This window comes from Equus asinus, chromosome 23, assembly GCF_041296235.1.
Source record: "Equus asinus isolate D_3611 breed Donkey chromosome 23, EquAss-T2T_v2, whole genome shotgun sequence".
NCBI classification, from domain to species: domain Eukaryota; kingdom Metazoa; phylum Chordata; class Mammalia; order Perissodactyla; family Equidae; genus Equus; species Equus asinus.
In genome coordinates, this window is record NC_091812.1 from 34,092,471 (window position 1) to 34,109,973 (window position 17,503).

Sequence of the window (17,503 nt, forward strand, 5' to 3'; positions counted from 1 at the left end):
AAAACACATCAGCAGATAATTACATTTAAGACTTCAATGTTCATAGTTCTGGTACACTAAGCTATAAAGTATAATTATCATTTAAACAGACCATTCTTATTTGCAATTACAAAGAAGCCATTAATAAGCTGAACAGAAAGGTGCTAATTTGGCAAAACAGACACAACCCTGTCTACCCTATGATTTTAAATCTGACTAAGCCCATAACAATCAGACACAGCTTCACTTTATAAAAACAAACATACCAACAAACTACCACCCCATGATAGGTACCAAGATAAATAAAATTATAAACTGCTTCATCAAAAGGCAGGTTAGAAAACCAATTATTAGAGTGCTCAGCTAAATCCTGCCAGCAGGGTTGGCCGTGATGGAACACACAAGGTAAACTATGCCTCGAAGACCCAGGGCACCATCAGAGGATGGCTCACACAGGAAAGAGTGACACGATGCTTCCGCCACATATCAATCTTCCTGGCTAATCCCCAGAAAGCCAGTGAGCCTACACACAGAGTCCTAAGTCTCAAAGCCACGCCTTTCCTATCATAACCAGGGAAGAAATGCAGGACCTTGAAGAATCTCATCTTTAGGTACTGTATTGTCACCACCTGGGAGCTTGTCAGAAAAGCAGAATTTCAAGCCCTCCCCTGGACCTGTTGATAAGAACATGCATTTTAACAAGAGCCCGCACGTGACTGGTAGGCACATTGACACAGAGAGGCAGTGGACCAGCAGAGCTCTCCAACAGAACTTTGCGCCACGATGACAATGTCCTGTGGCTGTGCTGTCCAGTATGGTAGCCCCTTAGCCACATGCGGCTACTGAGCACTTGAAATGTGGCTACTGCAATGAAGGAACTGAATATTTACACAATTTTAATTAAATTAAATTTGTAAATAGCCACATTTAGTAGACAATTTATTAACTATATTCATAGCAGTCATTTAAGCTGTTTGCAATTTCTGGCTACCGTAACTAATACTATGGCAAATGTAGTTGTATCTGAAGCACTCCCCCCATATTCTGTAGTATTTCTGAATTAAAGAGCATCAACATCTCTAAGCCTCTTCATGTGTACTGACTCTTCTTTTAAAAAAAGTTCTAGCCATCTACAGTGCTGCAGCAACATGAGTCAAATCCCATATTTTTCAAACGCCATTTTGAGGAGAAAAAAAATACTATTTATTTACAAAATACTATTTATTTACAAAAACAGTACTTGTTTTCATACTTTTAAGCATCCTTTTGGTAATCTTTTAAAAACTTCCCTGCAAGAAAAAAAGATTGTGGGGGAAAAAGAAAAGACTGAACGCCTTTTGTAGACATGTCAATAACGCTTAGCAAATGACACTTTGAAAACACTAATTTAACCAGCTCTCAGTAAGAGACACAAAAACTTTAAATTAAACCATTAATGTATGGATGCGATTAAAAAACTTACAATTTAGGGCTTGTACTGCATAAGTATTTGTTGTTATATATTTATACGTATTTAAAATATCATCAACTTGATAATAGAAGGTGTACTTGTATGGTGCATTTAGCACAAGTGTCCACTGCGTCTCAGGGAATCAATGGAGAAAAACAAAGAACTCCTCGGTCTGCACAGTTGGCTCGGTCCTACTAGAACACACTCCATTAAGGGGAGGGGGCGGCAAAGACCAGAGACAAGAAGGGGAAAGGTGAGGTCTCCTGCATCTACCTCCCACACCGATGAAACGTATGAAATGTGGGAACCCGAGCCAGGCCGTTAAAAATAAGAAAAATGCAAATCAAGGAGCCTTACTGATGACTTCGACTTAATAATAAAACAGAGAAGTAGATGAAATTGAAGCAAGTTATACCAAAAGAGTTAGGCTTCTCTAATTTTTTTTCTCCTGACAAAATTGAAAGAAAGAAAAAGTTCAGATGTTTGAAACCGGCTTATTTCCAAACTTAAAAAAAGACTTCATTCTTTGATCTAGTATCTTGTGTGCCATTATTAAATAAACTGAGTTAAACTGACAGTCCATAAAAAAATGTGTAGGACACTCTCCCCTCCACACACACATTGTTTTCCTTTATTGGTGAAATGGGAAATTTCAGATACGGGTCAACATTTTTTTTTAAATTCTGAATTAAATAACGTTGAGCTTCTCTCAAAAAAAATCCATTTTTGCCTAGTAACGTAAATTTTTGGCAGAAACTGTGTGTGATCTTAAAGCATAAAAAGGTACCCATCATATTCCTTTTGTGGACTATGTTGATTATCAGGAAACCAGCAAAGGCCACGGCATAGTAACACACCTATAATCCACTAGGTGGCACAATGACGCAGAAATAAAAAGGGAGAGACACCAGTTTCCCTTTAAATTTAAAATTTCAAAACGTAATTTAGAGGAAATTAGAAATGGACTTTAATAATGACAATAAAAGGCTGCCATTATGGCTTTTGTAAGAGGCCAGGTAAATGTGCAAATAGCAGGGGGGAAACCAAAAGTGGAAAATTACACCTTTAGTTGTTGCTCATTAACATTAAAAAAACACAAAAGCGTTATTACAATCAATCAACACCCACAGTTTCCGACCCTGCTCTGGGTGCCACGGGATCGCCGAAGGAATTTAAGCCATCCGCAAAGGAGAAGACAGCACTTTCTACTGTTCATCGTTCCCTAACTGGTATGGAAGAATAGAATTTCAAGGAGAAAGAGCTACAGGAGTTGAAGTTTCACGCAGAAGGTGGGCTCCATCGTTGGTTCCTTCAATAAACATTTATTAAGCACCTCTTTCGTGCCAGGCTCTGTACTGAGCACTAGAGATTAAATGGTGAGGCTACTAAACACGGTCCTGCCCTCCTGGAGCTCACGGCTAACGCGGTCGGCCCTAAATCAAGGGTCAGTCAGCAACTGCAGAATGAAAACTGTGACGTGCGCCACGAAGGGAAAGCACAGCAAGGTCTAGAGGAGGACTGGCCTCTCCAGGCAGACGAGGGAAGGCTCTCCCTCTTAGTGACCCTGTGGAAGCAGGGTATGCGGCCCCCTGAGGAAGGACAGGCAGGAGACCCCCACAGCTGGGGCACAGAGAGGAGGCAGATGGGGGACCCTGGTCTCAGGAAGGATCTTGGTCCCCACCTATGAGGAAAATAAGAAGAAGTCTGAGGCAGGTCGATGGCACAAGTGGGTGTGTATTTTTATCTATTTAAGTCTAAATTCCTCACTTTACTGAGAAGCAGGGGAGAAATGCAAGCCTAGGTCGGCAGCCCCAGCAAGTTGTTGCATACAGGAGGCGGGAAGAAGGAAGAAAGGGAGGCCCTGAATTCCGCCTGCAGTAATGGTTTCCTCAGGGCAGCTGAGGCCAAGGGTTTAGGTACCAGTCAAGATCCCCTTCGCCTGTGAGGAAAGACCAAAGTAAAGTATCGTTTCTAAGGCAGGTTCCAAAGACACCTCTGCAGTCTGCTACTGAGGAGCGGGTAAGGAACTGGTATCAGGACACGCCTCAGAAATGTGTCCTAGGCTTTCTGAGAAACGGACGCACACACCAGGGAACGTCAAAGGACCCAGGGAAGCCGCTGGGCACCGTCAAGAGTGTTCATCTGAAGGAGAGCAACAAGCCCCCAAACCTGTCCACCGAAGAAAATTCAGGTAAGGACCTCCCCTGCATTTGCCAGATGACTCAGGCTTGTGTTTCCCCTTGGGGGTTGAGGGTGGAAGCCAGACAAGAACACAACACTCTCTCTCCAACCTTCCCAGTTTGTCAGTGGCTCAAGTCCCTGATTTATCACTAACTAGGTGTATAAACTCTAAGTTCTCTGAACATCTCGGGTGATAATACCCAGCGCACAGGGTTCTTGGGAGATGAAGCGAGAATTTTATGTGGAAGTTTTTACAAACTGTAAAGTACCACACAAAGGAAGGATGTTTCCCATATTAAATAAGCCTCACTCTAGGGGCCGGCCCAGTGGGGTAGCAGTTAAGATTGTGCACTCTGCTTCGGTGGCCCAGGGTTCACTGGTTCGGATCCCGGGCGCAGACCTACGCACTGCTCATCAAGCCGATCCCACATACAAAATAGAGGAAAGTGGGCACGGATGTTAGCTCAGGGCCAGTCTTCCTCAGCAAAAAGAGGAGGCTTGGCAGCAGATGTTAGCTCAGGGCTCATCTTCCTCAAAAAAAAAAAAAAAAAAGAAAAGCCCCACTCTAAAAGAGGGTAATGTGGTCTAAGTTTAACGAAAGATTTTAAAAATAGATTGCATTCAGTCATTCAACAGTTAAGTATCCACTCTGCATCAGGCTTTGAAAACAAAGGCCCATCACATAGAACCCAGGCCCTACCCTCAAAGGAAGCTTGTTTTGGTGATGCAGAAAGGCCTGAGATAGTATTGGGGACAACGCAATTAATGCGTTTTGAGCTGGGGCATCAGTCACTGATATGTCGATTAGCCAAAGCCTTTCCAAACCCCCAGAGCCAGAGGAACGTCATTAATTCCTCTTCCGCGCTACATCTCCTCAAGGCTTTGAACACATGACGGCAGTTTTATTCCAGCTCTGAAGTTTTCCCTGACAGGACAGAATGCATTGTTTGGAACTGAAACGGTCAACAACTTATAAACACAGCAAACAGTACCCATCCCCAAACTGGAAATGCAAGGAAATAAGAGTATCTACAATCCAGACAGAAACGTTTTATCATAGAGAGACATTTCAGTTTTATGGCCTTTCTACACCCTAAAAACAAAACGTGCGCTTCGAAGCATACTTTCCCACATCTTCTTGTACCCATGTTACTGCTCACCCTGGAGGAAGTCTATACTCCTAACTCCACAACTGGCCCTGTTATCAGTCACCTTCCTCGACCAAAACCAGAGACAAACCAGCCCTTTGGGGCTCAGGACCAACCCCTTCTCTCTTTTGCTTTCCTACAGCCAAGGGATCTTGGACAAGAGCATCCTCATGAAGCCAGAATCTTTCACAAGTCAGCATCCTGACATATCTATTCCCAGAAGGCAGAACAGGCCAGAAACCAAGCACACTGCCTCTAGGCGTTCTAAACCAGGGGGAGCGAGCATGGTCTCATATGGCCATGGAGGGTGTATTTTAGACCTTGTGGGTGAGGATATTCTATAGATACTTATATAATCATTTAAAATGTAACCATTTAAAAAGGTAAGAACAAGTCTTAGCTGGTAGGCAGAAAAACAAACAGGCTGTTGGTAGTAGTTTGCCGACCCTGACTGACATGCAGGTGTCTGTTTATCAAGACATGGTCTTTACCTGCAGGGTGCTTGCCCGGGACAGAGGGATGTGCACAGGCTCCTTGACTCTCGCTTTCCTTCATCTCATTTTTCACTTCTATCCTCAACAAGCCTTAGGGCTGTCTTAGCATCCAGGCACTATTTGGGGATAATCCTGTTTTGTGTGCCTGTCTCTTCCTTTTCTCTTCTTTTTTTAATTGACAGGGGTACGTTCTTATTGGGTACATAATCCAAAAGTTAGGTCAATTCGAAGTGAACTCCGCTTGGTTTTGGTAGCAACGGAAGTTCTCTGGTTATATTTTACCTAAACTAAAATCTGACCTTGTTCACAATTTCCAATCACATAGTGCAGGGCAAGCTGGCCTGGGAACAAAATCTTGCTTCCGATAATACTCAAAGCAGATAATTAACTACATGTGTTGGTCTTATTGACACATGTGTTGGGCAAGACACTGTGTGAAGAAACGTGTTGGACGCAGAGGAGTGGAAACCTTGGTTCCTGGTCTCAAGTTGGGATGCTCACAAAAAGATGACAAGGATGTAGCACCCACAACCCAAGGCTTTAGAAGAAATTTTTTAAAGAGGGGTGTAAACACTGGAAGTCTCCATTGCCCACCATGAAGTCCAACTTAGAATATGGTCAGAATTATAGACCCAGCACTGTCACAGCTGAGCTCAGAACCAAGCACTGACATTTCAAATGGTGTCAGCCTTATGGAAGAGATTCCGGGTCCTGGGGGAAGAAAGCCACACGGTGAGGCAGTGAAGAAGAGACAAAAGTACTCTATTAATAGAGTGCTTTGTAACCACAAGTTTTTCTTGACACTAACAACCAGTTTTGGGGAGTAAAGGGTGGGGGTGGGGGGGATAACACATCATTTTTAACCAGAGGCTGTAGACTTGAAGACAGCAGACTCTCATTTGACAAGACATAGTCTCTTAATATTTCTATAATAAAATTGAGATTTTAGTTGGTTGTCTATGTAATCTACTTCCCCATAAGGCTGTGTCTTACTCATCTTAGAATCTTCGGGGCCTCACACAGTAAAGGACACATATAGGTCACTGAAGAATAAAAACATCTCTTAAAAACATTGATATATTATTGTTGCTCATGATTCCCCGGAGTGGAAAATTTCTGTATACTTCCAATGATAATGTTTAAACTCCTAAAAATCAACAGAGGACCTTTAGCTTCTCTCCCTATTTCTCTGGCCATCTGACTCTGAAAAGCAGAGGCTGGTGGACTTGAAAGAACCTAGAGGTTTTGAATTAGTCAAATGGACCTTGGCTCAAATTCCCTCCCTGTCACACAAGCTAGGTGACACTGGGCAAGTTACTTAACGTCTCTGAGTCTCAATTTCCCTGCCTATAAAATCGGGTTTTAACACCTCACTCCACCTGGTTGGGAGTACTCGGTGAGATCTGTACCAAGGGTCTAACGCCTCGTCAACCACGGGGCTTTCTTCCCTGGGTTCTGTGGAGAAAAGAGAAGTCTTACCACAGAGCAAAAACGACCGCCTCTTACTTTGTGTCTGGGCTCCCTCGTGATCAGGCATTTCACACAAACATCAGGAGACCTACTGAACACTTGGGAACGAGGCTGAGTGAGCCTGCCCCCAACACGCCCGTATTTGTAGAAACCGAGGACACGGCCTGTTCCACAAGCACCACTGATGCATATTTTAAATGGGTTGGTCCAAATTTGCAAAGCTGCGGGCTCAAACTGTCTCTAAACCACCCGCAAAGTGCTTTTTTGAGGGGGGCAAGGGGGAATCTGGTAAGAAAGGGAAGAGAATACACACCCCTGCTGAGCACACTGCAGTCCTTTGGAATTTCTCTTTTCCATTGTCTTCCTTTCACCTTCCCTCATTTACTGAGCAACTACTCCCTGCCTGGCCTAGGAATGCAAGAACCAGAGCTGCCCTTGAGAACTGCCATCCACCCCCAACATTAAAGCCGACCCCCCTCCCAACACTAGGGAGAATCCAGGCCTCCCTGAAAACACGTGGCTCTTCTGAAAGGATAAACATATGCACTGGAGGTTATATCAGATGAGGACATTTCTGCAGTTCACTGCTTCCAGGCATTCGTTCTGATTCAGCTCATCCCCATCAAAAAGCTTACGCCGCTTCCCATGAAGATAATGGCCTCTCCATGTAGCGGACTACACAAATAGAGCCAGTACATCCAAGACGACACCAATGGAAGACAAGACAGACAGACACGACAGCACCCCAGTTTCTATGACACTGCACTGCATAAATCATTATCCCAAATAGAAAGCCAAAAGAAGTAGTCTGGGAAACGTCGGGAGTGATACAGTGCTGCTGTTTTCTCAGGAAGGTTCATCGCTGGGATGTAATCCAATCAGGTCAGCATTTATATTTAATCATCCAATCACACTCAAAGACAACTCAGAACAACAATGCAATTGTTACTTGGAGCTTACTACTAAGCCAGAGGAGCTTTCCCCCCAGGGTGACATGTGCGCTCCCCTGCGCTCCCGTTCTATTAATAGGCAGAGCTATTCTTTGAGGCAGTGCATTCCAACAGCAAATATTCTGTGGTAACAAACAGCAGAAACACTGCCAATTTATGTTTCCTGGACAAAGTAAATCACAAACACGATACTTGGAAATTTAGCAGTGCCTGAACTAATTTTATTTTTAACCCAGTTCTGTTTCCCCACATTTTGTAAAGGAAAGATCCACGGGGAATTTTATCTTTAAAACGTGGATGACTAAGCAATTCCCAAATGTGAGGTGGTTTCAGGACTTGGGGGGTGACGATCTGATTTCAGCTGCCTTTCTTAATCTCTAACTTTCGTGGAATATCAGTTCACGGCAAAACTCTTTCTTTTTAATTTTAAAGGATATTGTCAAATAAAAATAGCGGCTGTACTTTATAAAAATACACACAAAGCAGCAGCACACGTCCCTTCCTCAGGCTGTAACACTACTAGCTGAAATATTTACAGACACCTGGATCAGAAATACATAAATATTTAAAACGAATAATTTTTGTCAAAGGAGTGAACTAGGTCAATGCCCTTAAGAAGCTCCCCATCGGCTCTATTTTCTACTCTCCGAACAGTGAAACCCTTTGTCCATTGTGTTAGCCACTGTAAATTGTTTGGACATCCATTCTTAGCCCTGGCCGCCTGGTTAAGTCTGGGGAAAAAGAGATAAAACAGGGGATTCTGTCAATGTATTTCCAAGCAAGCTCTGCAAAGAGCCAGCTCACTCTTACTGCTAAACCAGTGGCTGAAATGAAGTTACCAGGTCATGCTTATCTTGGCACTTGGAATATTTGCTTTCCTTATCGCTTCAAATGTGTCTGCAAGGAGCTTTGAGAAGCAGCACTGCAGATCTAAGCCTAAAATACCTTAATCAATAAATCACTCAGCCGGCCTGTTTCTAGGAACCACCCCAAAGCAGCAACAGCAAGATCCCTCGGAAGTAAAATCCGGCAGGGTCATAGGGAACATTATTTGAATGAGAGAAGATGCACAGATAGTCAAAAGTGAGAAATACGCAGTTCTTCCCACATGTAACATTATAGGGAGGAGTTTGCCAAAATTGATTCAAGATTTTTAAACGTCTCAAGAGCAATACATTACAGCTCATATTTCATAAAATAAGCTAGAAACAGGACAGACACTATTGCCAAATGTTTTGGTGGACTAGAACGTGCTATCAGCATGAGATGTGAGGCACAAAATAGGATATAAATCTAATCTCTTTCCATTTCATTTGTCAAAAGATAAAGGAAGTTAAAGAGGGAGGGAGATAAAAAGGAGCGTCCTCTTTAGCCCACCGTAAACCAGATTTACGAATCACCTTTTACTTCATTAAAGACTAACAAATTAGAATGACTTTAAGAAGAAAACACTCAGGAAGTTTCATAAAGCTATCCATCAAAGCAGCAGCTCTTAGAATTCAGGCACCTGGAACTCTGGTATTAATTTGTAGGCTTGAAAATGATCATTTCTCAAGCTCACCCATACAGAAAAGTAGCTAGAATCACAGGAGGAGACGAAGAAATGGAGGCCCTTCAGAGAGACGATGCCTACGCGACAGGCAGGTCCCACGGCAGCATCCACAGTCCAGCAGGGGACAATCACGTCCCAGGACCGATTCTGAACACGTGATACAGAAATCAGTCTGAGGACTGCAGCGGCACTGTGTTCCTAGTAATCACGACGATGACGATAAATTATAACCACGGCCATTTAGGTTGCCACTGCAACCGCAGGAGGCGTCTATGCCATTTCTTGTTGGCTGGCACTCAGCTTCCCTCACTCCCAGAGTCCAGGAAGCCCAGACTCCCTTGCCAACAGGGCGCCAATGGGGTGCACGTGTTTAAGATCTGGAAGAACGAAGGAAAACAGATGCCATTTGTCTTCCTTTTTCCTATAGCAGCAGCCTTGGGCAAAAAGTGGGTTTCCCAGACTAAGCTTTGCAGCTATCTCCAGGTTCCCTACCAGATCAGCCACCCTGAGGAGACAGAGGTTGGAGGGGTGCGGGGCAGTGCAGGGAAGGGCTTTCTGTAGGTCCTGGCTCCGGGAGCAGCGGCTGTCCAGCTTTCTGGGGGGCAAATCTCAAAGGGAGGGGTGGGCCTTTGGTTTTCACTTCTCCAGCCTTTCCACTGCTCTGTGGGCACCTCATTCTCTCCGCTAAATCCCCTTCTCCTTGAAATGCTAGACGCTCTTCTGTTTTCTTCACTGAACCCCGACTGATAGGGTATATAATGCCCATTTACGGCTAAGGAAAGTGAACATGGAAAAGTAAATTGGCTAAGGTCAAGCACGGAAGGGGCAGGACAGAATAATTTGAATCCAGGTGTATCTGACTTCAAAGTTACAGAATGAAAGTTAAACATATCCCTAATCCAACAATTCTACTTCTAGGAAATTCCACAAGAAAAATGGGTTCATAAGTTCATAAAACAAAGTGCAGATGATTTTCACAGCAGCTTTATTCATAATAACAAAACAAAAACAAAACTGACAAGAAGCCAAATATCCATCAATGCAATGGATAAACAAACTGTGGTAAATTCATATAAATGGAATACTACTCAGCAACAAAAAAGAACTACTGGGGGCAAGCCTGAGGGCGTAGTGGTCGAGTTCGCACACTCAGCTTTGGCAGCTCCAGGTTCGCAGGTTTGGATCCCAGGTGCAGACCTAGCACCACTCATCAAGTCACGCTGTGGTGGCATCCCACATAAAGTAGAGGAAGACTGGCATAGACATTAGCTCGAGGACAATCTTCCTCAAGAAAAAAAGAGGAAGACTGGCAACAGACGTTAGCTCAGGGCCAATCTTCCTCCCCAAAAAAGAAGAAAGAAAGAACTACTGAATCACATAATGACACAGAAGAATCTCACAGAGGTAACGTTGAGTGAAAGAAGCCAGACACAAAATGTTGATTTCATTTATATGGATCATCTCAAGGTCAAGCAAAACTATTCCCTGGTGAGAGAAGTCAGAAGAAAGGCGGCCTTGTGGGTGGGGTGGTAACAGTCAGAAGAAGTGGCAAGAGAGAACCTTCTGGAATGATGGAAAGTTGTTTTTTGACCTAGGTGGTAATCACACAGGTGAATGCATTCCTGTAAAAGTCCATTAGCTCTGGAACTAGACAGTGGTGGTGGTTGCACAACATTGTGAATGTGTGAAATGCCACTGAACTCTACACTTTAAAATGGTTAAAATGGTGGCTCTTCTGTTATATGTGTTTTAGCAAAATAAAAAAACTTTACCAAGCTCTCCACTTGAGATCTGTGCATTTTATTGTATGTAAATTATACTTTGTATTTCCATAAAAACACCACAAAAATAATAACCTAGAAAAAGCATCGTTATGAGTAAGCAGGTTTGGGAGGACAGACACTGTTTCTATGGGAAAAAATTTTCTCAGTTTCAGGCAAATTTTTTAACCTCAGTTCTTTGGTAAATTGAGTCTACCTTTCCTGCCTCTTCCTGACTCTTCAGTAAAGACATCTAAAAACTGTATGCTTAAGCAGCGTAAGTAGACCCAATATTTTTCCCTGACCTTTGATTAAAATTCGAATTTAGGGTCTGCTAGAAAGAAGGCCACCGATCTCAAAATGAACTCAGTGCCTCTTCACTTCAACGTGCCACCACTTGCCTGTTTTTAGACTAACAGTAACACCAGAGGGAAAAGCACAAATGTCTCCAGTTCCATTTCTGGAAAATTTCAATGGGTGTCTAGGATGCCACAAATCTCTCTCCCCTCTTAAAACTCACCCAGACACTAAACAGACCATCCCAAGGGAGGCAAAGTACTCAGCCTGCAGTTCCTCGGAAAACCTCAGATGTGCCTGAAGGGACGCTGAATTCGGATGACAGTGAGTGATTTCACATTAGTCAGTGAGCAAGAGGTCTTGCAAGAGTAACCAGGAGGCTCATCTTCAGCGCATTTACGAAGAACAAACCAGAAAGGGCTCCCAACCACAGGCCTGCCTTACCTTCCATGCTGCTGCTACAGGCAAGGCAGTCCCCGGGAGAGAAGTCCATGGGAAAAGAAGGGGGTGTTGGAGGCTCCCAGTATGCAGCTTTTACTGGGAAGGGTGGAGAGGAAGAGGAAAGAGAAAGTGATTCCCACGGAGCTCTGCAAAGGGTTTCGGTTGCTGGCTTGGGCTGCAGAGTAAGGAAGAGAATCCAGCACACATTGTGCTGGTACATTATTTAAGCTGCACTGAGTAACAGATCTTTCCATCACTTCATGAACTAAACAACTGTAGCCACTCTTGGGCTCTCAGTTTGTCTTAGAAAAATGCCTCTCAGAGAGAATCCACTGGATCTCTTTTTAAAAGAAAAAAACAGAAAGAAAAAACACAAAAGCTGTTTAAAGAGCATGGAAGCAATTCAAGAAAAGAATGAACGGAAATTATTCAGAATGTTCTCTAGTCTTTATACCCCAACACTTAGAATCTTAAGCACTGCAGAAGACTGCAGAGACCATCAGTGTAACTACTCACTTTCCTACAAAGAAACTGAGAACCAGAATTCCATGCTTTAGCTAAAGTCCCCCAGGTGATTAGCAGTACAGCTTATACGCTGCTACAGAAATAGTCTGTACATACTTCTCCAATTTTTTTCTTACAAAGCTATCATCCACTCACTATATAAATGTCAGGAATCCAGTCTTCCAAATTCTCAATGGGTCTTCAATTCTTACTAGTTTATGCAACAGGCCTTCCCCAAATCAAGTTGGCTCTATATGGTAAATACTTAGTGGACATGTTTGGTGCCCTGTCAGTTTTGGGGTGACCAAGATGACTCAGACCAGGGAGGGGCTCACGGCTGATGGGAAGTGACTGAGGGGAAGTGACTGGCATGTGGCAGACGTGAGAAGGGCTCCAATAAATACTGGCATGAGCACAGTGACCAATCACAGCCAAGAGGGCAATTGATTCAGCCTGAGTGTAGAAGGGTAAGGGAGGAACTCGGCTTCTAAAAATGAGCTCACCAGGAAGTTCCTTCATTCTTTTCAAAAAGAGAAATGGTTAGTTTTGCTAAATTAGTTTCCTCAAATAATGTCATTCTGCTTTGCCAGATATACTTGGGAACAGTCTTCCACGGATTGAGAATGGGCCAGTCACCTCTCACAGCATACATTACACCCCCTCCCCATCCAAGAGTTCCACCCACCCGGGGGGGGGGGGTCTCAGATGCACGCTGCTACATAGGGCATAAAAGAAACCCCACAACCTAGAACTGGAAACACTTCCTTTAAAACTCTGATGATAAATGCCTCTCAACCAACAGAAACAAGCAGCTACATTCGGAAGATTATTTCCTCCTCAGAAAAACAAAGGTTCTAGGAGACTTCAGTAAATTCCCACTGATGACTAGAAAGCATTATTTCCCCGGTTCACCTTCAACTCAAGTGACAAAATCTAGGGGATCTGCAGTGTTCTCTCTTCTCTATCAAAGCTTTCTCTAATACAACGGCAAAGATATAATTGGATTTTAATCATTATGTATTAAGTACAGCCTATTAACGGTTACCTACCAGCAAGATTAACTATCCCAATAATTCTCTCCCACAATGTATTATATATATTCCCTCCAAACACCTCTGACTTGTCACTAACTATAAATATATAACAATATATTTAGCCCCATGCTTATGCAGGGTGCCTATCAGATGAGGCAAACTATAATTAAAGTTTCGAAAGATGATACCATTTTTCTTGTGAATATAATGCATATATTTCATATGGCTGATTAAAGCCTACAATAGAAATAATAATTACCATATTAATTCTGAATTCTTAAGTTCGTGTTTACATATGCATATAGGTAAAATTTAGTAAACATTTGTATTCAAGGATGTGACATGAGATCTCTGCCATAATTAACATTATAATTTGAAGTTTCCTGGTGAGTCCAGTTTCTTAAAACACAGACAAATATTATATCCACGAAGGATCTATCAAAAGTATGCTTTCACCTCCACTATCATTCCGCCAGCCCCTAAACCTCCCCCTACACACATACCATGTCGGGAGAAGAGAAATATAAATAGAAACTATAACCCATGAGTATTCTAACTAGGCTAAATATTAGTCTGAAAATTAAACATTCATTATTACAAAAATGTATATTGCTATGGTCTGCAATGTACAATAGTGTATAAGTGACTAAGGAAAGCTGTATTATGGGGTTTTTTTCTTTTCTTTTTTTTGGCGAGGAAGATTCACCCTGAGCTAACCTCTGTGCCAATCTTCCTCCACTTTGTAAGTGGGACGCCTCCACAGCATGGCTGATGAGTGGAGTAGGTGTGCACTGGGATCCGAATCGGCGAACTCAAGCCACCAAAGCAGACCTCGGGGAACTTTACCCACTCGGCCGCAGGGTCAGACCCCTGCATTATGTTTTAAGGTTAAAGACCAGATTTAACTTTAACCATCTGGCAGAGGCACTAAACAAATATCTGTAGTGATTTAAAGTGACTAAAGTACAAGTTACTAATTGAAGGCTTAGGATTTCTCATAAACGGTGTGCACAGACACACAATTAGCGATTTTGCTCTCTGAAAGTGTTTTCTGTTCTGCTTTTATTTACCTACCATCAACGTGAACGTCAATTGCTCATTTTTCTAGGTCATGAGAGGGTTACTTTTTTTTCTACCTCAAGACTTCCAGTTCCTATGAGAATCCTGGTTAAAGCCTATTTACAGCCCAGTATAAGCTACATGAAAAAAAAATTTCTCTAATTGGCCCCCTTTTGAAACACTTTTTAAAAAGCTAAATGCATTCACGTGTAAGGCCACTTGGCTCTCTCCATTCTGGAGCACCAATGGACCATGAGCGAAATGTACTCGATGACAAGCGATGTCCCTCAGTAGTGCCGAAATATTCCCTCCCTCTTCACTCTATCACATCACAAATATCATACCAACAGACCTTAAAAATTGCAGAATGGGGACCCGCCTGGTGGCGCAGTGGTTAAGTGCACACGTTCTGCTTCAGTGGCCCAGGGTTCGCCGGTTCCGATCCCGGGTGTGGACATGGCACTGCTTGGCACACCATGCTGTGGTAGGCATCCCACATATAAAGTAGAGGAAGATGGGCATGGATGTTAGCTCAGGGCCAGTCTTCCTCAGGAAAAGGAGGAGGATTGGCAGCAGATATTAGCTCAGGGCTAATCTTCCTCAAAAAAAAAAAAAATTGCAGAATGGCTTGTGAGAAGCAGAGAAAGGAATGAGAATTGGGCCACACATGAAATAGCTTCACAAACACTGTTTGCAATAAGAGATAAGAAAGCGGGGTGGACAAGAGCAAGATGCACATGTTAAGGCACAAAGTCCATCAAATCCGACGTTCTTGCCTTTTCTGGGCCATTCTGTGTCCGACTTTCCTGAAGGTGTGGTCAAGGCATGGCTAGCTTTCCATAATAAATGTCACACTCATCATTTAAGTAGTATTTCCTAAATCTCAGATTTCAAGAGCTACATTCACAATTTCTGCCTTATTTTCATACTGCTCATCCCAATAATTTACTATTTTTCTTAAACTCACTGTTTTACTTGATACTTATTTTTGCCTCATTCTAAGCCATCCATCCATGAAATAAATGAAGTTTGGTGGCTGCCTTTATGTTTTTCATTCCTAAGGAACAACATTCATGCACAGTAATCGAAAAATAGTATATAGCCCTCCGTGTGCCACCTGTTATCTACCTGTACAGCACTCCTTGGGGACAGCAAAAAAGGCAGAGAAAATGTTTAGCTAACTTATTAGGTACCTTTTCAACAGGACAGCCCCTAGTCTCTCTTCTGAGCTCAGAGATTACTGAGGCTGATGAAGCTTTGGGGGCCATGGCCGGCTGGATGGTGGCAGCACTAGTCCTTTAAATACCAAAATGAAACCGTCACCTTCATGGGAAGGCCCGTGCAGGCTTTCCTCGGCTCTGCCAGGCAGTCGCCACGTTCTAAGAAGAGCGTTTCCTAATCAAGTTGAGAAAGCGGGAGCAGGCACTTTGTGACTCAGAATTCTGCCTGTCACTGGATGATGTGGGTGGCCCGCAAGCTTCATCGACGGCTTTCCTAGGGGACCTTCAAAACCGGAACTAGTTATTGCCAATACCCATGTTGGGACCCATAACTTTTCTCCATTGACATTTGAATGGGAACACCACTTCAGGCCCTCAAAAATCTGCTAGCTATATGGGCTTCTACTAACAAAGGTCATCACAAAAATTCCTGCGGGGGTGAAGTAGGCCCTAAAGAGTTTTAGGGAAGATTTCTTTTTTAACCTTAAAAAAGTTCACATAAACATTGATTTAGGTGGAAATCTGACCTCTGAGTCTGTTTCTGACCCTGACCCTTGGGTTTAGGATCAAGAAACTAACTCAGTGAAATATCTAAGATAATCAGTCTGCCCGCTCACCCAACTTTCCATGGAAAATGCCCCTCAACACCAAGGCTGGCTGGTCCATTCTGGCCAGCAACTGCTGGCCTCCTAATTATTCCTGCAGTCTGATCAATGAGGCATTTTATAGGGAGTCAGCTCTCGACCTGGATAAATGAATCTGTGACCACACTCCTTTGTGGGATTTATTTTAGGGATTAGACAAGGAATTCCCTGATGGCTCATATTCTTGGTAGCAGTCTGTTGACAGTTTCAGCAGTGATTACTAAGCCTTCCTAATTCTTCACCCCACCCCCACCACTCCCACACCTCCTGCCACTCCCGGTGACTTTTTAAAACTACAGTACACAGGACTGAAGGGGCCCCGCCTAGTTTCAAGAACTTATCTGCCTGCTCAGAAGAAAACCTTCTTCAGGAAAGAAAACCTTGCTAAACTCAAAAGTCCCTGTAAGAATTTTATGGGCTCCCTGCATTCTCAGGCTCTTCTGCAGAAAATAAATGGTTGGCTGCGACCTTTTATCAGTGTACAAGAAACCAGATCAAAAGTTAAACAAAAGTAGGCAGAAGTCCTTGCAAATGGAATTCCCCAGGGGGTGACGTAAAAATTAATTGGTCTTAGCATATGAGGGCCTCAAAAATAGTCATATTCCCTGTGCAGGGGGTGGAGGGGAGTGTTTACTGGGAAACAGGCTCACGTCTTTGTAGGAAAAGTCAAGTGATTAATACATTAGAGATTTCTATAACTTTCTGTTTTGAGCTTCTCTTACTGGCATTCGAAGTCTTTCCAGAGAGTGTGAGCAACTCTTTCTCTTTCCCTTAGCTCCTGCCTTGACATCTACCTGGCACCTCCTGCCTGTACTTCTAGATCCCACGTCCCTTACCAACCCCAGGACCCAGCGCTTAGTTTTCAGCACCAGTTTTGCTTCATGTTATTAGTTACTGTTTACTTAGCACCCACTACATGCCAAGCACCGCACGTCACTTCTTTCAGTCCTCGCTCAACCCCCTGAGGTGGACGCGCTATGAGCCCCATCTTCCATACCGGCTTACACTTTCTTCCCAGCAAGAGCCCCTGAAGGGAGTGCTTCCAGGACAACCCCACCCTTTGCTGTGTTTCTGTATTGCACACTCCCTCCCTCAGCCCCAAGAATCCCTGCAGAGAGTCTGCAGAGTCTCCAAAACACAGTCTAAAATGTTCAGACCTAACAGACTCCTAAAGGCAGAAATGAGTCTCCCTCATCTCGTGTCTCCGCACAGTGACCGGCACAAGTGGCTGCTGGTTAAGCTATTAGCTGCAGGGTCCTGAAAAGGGTGCCAACAGCATTTCAGGGGGAAAAAACATCCCTTCATCAATCTCTGGCAACC

At 43.5% G+C, this 17,503-nt stretch overlaps 1 protein-coding gene across 11 annotated transcripts in view; it reads right to left on the minus strand.

Moving 5' to 3' along the window:
- TJP2 (tight junction protein 2) overlaps positions 1-17,503 on the minus strand; it is a 111,743-nt gene that overhangs the window by 50,200 nt on the left and 44,040 nt on the right. The window contains exon 1 of one of the 11 annotated variants that reach the window (XM_070495351.1): positions 9,234-9,522. The exons of the other annotated variants lie outside the window; for them this stretch is intronic. The gene's annotated coding sequence lies outside the window, so the exon portion shown is untranslated. Of the gene's footprint in view, positions 1-9,233; positions 9,523-17,503 lie in introns of those variants that run through there. 11 annotated transcript variants of the gene reach the window in all.